General features: G+C 37.4%; 1 protein-coding gene across 3 annotated transcripts in view; it reads left to right on the forward strand.

Annotated features, from left to right (window-relative positions):
- Window positions 1-2,500, forward strand: part of FOXP2 (forkhead box P2) — a gene marked incomplete at its 5' end in the record, with an annotated part of 185,946 nt that overhangs the window by 123,635 nt on the left and 59,811 nt on the right. The window lies entirely within an intron of this gene.

A 2,500-nucleotide genomic window follows, 5' to 3' on the forward strand; every position in this document is an offset into this window, starting at 1 on the left:
GTTTGTCTCTTTGCTAAATTTTTATAAAATCAGATCAGAAGTCTTGAAAAATGCTGACTCTAAACCAAAGAAATATACCTAATGCACATAATTGGCCATAAAGCAGCAGGTTTCTCATAGTCTTCCGACCCAGATAGCACGGTAACACTATGCCAGTAAGAAATAAAGTGCAGTCTGGTGTATCACTGAAGGCTGTGAAATGTACCCATTTATATTACCTAATTACAATTAGAGAAATCTCTTTGCTTGATACATTTTTGCTAATTTAAAATTCAAGCAGTTTTCAAAATGCCTTCTCCTTTATCTGTGGGAATGAAGATATATACCAGGTATGATACGCATCTGGATCCTCACATAAAATTCTGTTAAAGGCAGTATTATCTACATAAATATGTATTTTTATTGATGATCTCGACTGTCTTTTTTTTCATGCTTTTGTCAGTTGTCCTGAAGAACCAGGTGTATTAGGTTCTTTACTTCAGCTAATGCAGTTGAAAGTGACTGCTGAAAAATATAGGAGAAACAAATTTGGAGAGAAAAGCTCTTAGAGTTTACCACGCAAGCAGGTGTGTCTCCAAATATAAGAGCAAGTAGAGAGTCAAGGAGATTCAGAGCAGATACTACAAAAGCTAACAGAAATATGCCTGGTGAAAGGGAATGTGTGTTTCAAAACTGAGGAACAGAGGACTTGCAACAGCAACTCTACCGGGTAGAGTCTTTAGCACAGAGCATGGATAAATCAGTGCCACTTTCTGTGTAATGCTGATTTTCACTCTCAGAATTGTTACCTGTGTGTTTGAAAGGAAAGAGAGCCAGGAAAGAGAGGTGACATAAAGGTAAGAGAAGTAGAGTAACAAGGGTACAACCGCTTCACCATTTGCTATATATTATAGTAGTAAGCATGTAAGTGATGTAAGTGTTTGTTAAGGAAATTTTTGCAGGGTTTAAAGGTTAAAGGTAATGGTTTAATTGGAAAGGGGTGTGCCTTCCTTTTGCCTTGTCATATGTGTGTGACAGATGGTAGTTGAATAGTATTGCTGAGGCAAAATTGTTGAAAGATCAACAAATTCAGATCTCAGGTAAACAGAGTAAATTCTTAGTGACTTCAGAGGGAATTGAACACTGACTCCAGTCAGTGAATTTTACTCTTTGCTCATGCATCTCAAAGTTGTTAAAACTTGTTTGTCCTGCCCTTAGGATAGATTTAGAATAAAACAATATTGCAGAGAAGTGGTGTTTCCAATACTACAAAACTTTTGGGTGTCATGAAGTGTCACAACCAACATTAACCATATGAAAGAATAGGTGTCGAGTCAAAGTGAGCCTACAGTCAATGAAGAGAGCAAGGCACATCCAGAGAGGGTTTAGTCGCATGCTAGAACAGATGCCTAAACCAGATCGGATAAACTTTCTTTGGGATTTCCTTATTCTGTTGACTATAGAAGGAGTCCAGTGATAGCTGAGGTTAAAATCTCTCCCCATAGTGTCTGATTCTGAGTGGAAGTCTGGTTTGTCTTTTCCACTTGTATTTTAGAGTACGACCTTCAGAATTTTTATTCTTGAATTTCATTTATAATTTCATTCACCATTTGCAAAAGATTATCAGACTTTTATAGTAATGGCTGGTACTTCTACTTTCAAACTCCTAATTAGTCAAGATTTAAAGACCATCATTTATGCTGTGATGAATTGTGTGAAAAGTGGTATTCTGTGTAATATTAGATGAAGTAATTTTTTCTAAAAGTAAACTTCAGCAGGTTTGCATTTCTTTTTTCCTCTAAGTGTTACATTTATTCAAAGCCTTTCTGGATAGATTCAAGTAATAGAAATGTTAGAAAAGCTTTTCTTCTGAAGATTTGGTCACGATCATGATTTATTTTATTAATGATTGTTATTTTTGCTGATTTACAGAAAACTGGAATGTCCTACAGACATCTCACAAAGCAGTATTTATATGCCAGCTTGCTATTATATGCAGAAAAAACATTTGGATTTTGCTAGACAAGTGAGCGGCTGCTTTTTCATGGGTGGAGGACTTGGCCTGCTGACAGCTGTTTGACTGTGTCCTGGTTAGCCTGAGCAATGGCTTCACACAGCGTGTCTGCTGCAGCAGGCTCGGCACTTTCATGGGACTAGATATACAACCACACGTATTTGCTGTGTCTTTTCAGCTCACATACATATTCCTGAGAGCATGTGTGTAGGTGGGTGTTTATGCATATGTAGACACTTCATCTCAGTCTATGATAGACACAAAATAAAGCTGCATCCAAGACAACACCTACACAAAAATGCATTCTTAGACTTTAGTGGACAAATCAATAATCATATGACAAGGTTTCCCAACTTTCAGTTTTCAGTTCAGGGTGGCTGAGATCCCATTTCTGTCTGCAGAGACCAGGTGATGGAGGCGGCAGCCCTTGTTCTATACTCCAATATGTCGGTGGCATTTTTATTCCTGTATAAATCAGACTTCCTAAAAAGACTAGCCATGCAAGAA

Source organism: Psittacula echo (genome assembly GCF_963264785.1).
Source record: "Psittacula echo genome assembly, chromosome: 1".
NCBI lineage: Eukaryota > Metazoa > Chordata > Aves > Psittaciformes > Psittacidae > Psittacula > Psittacula echo.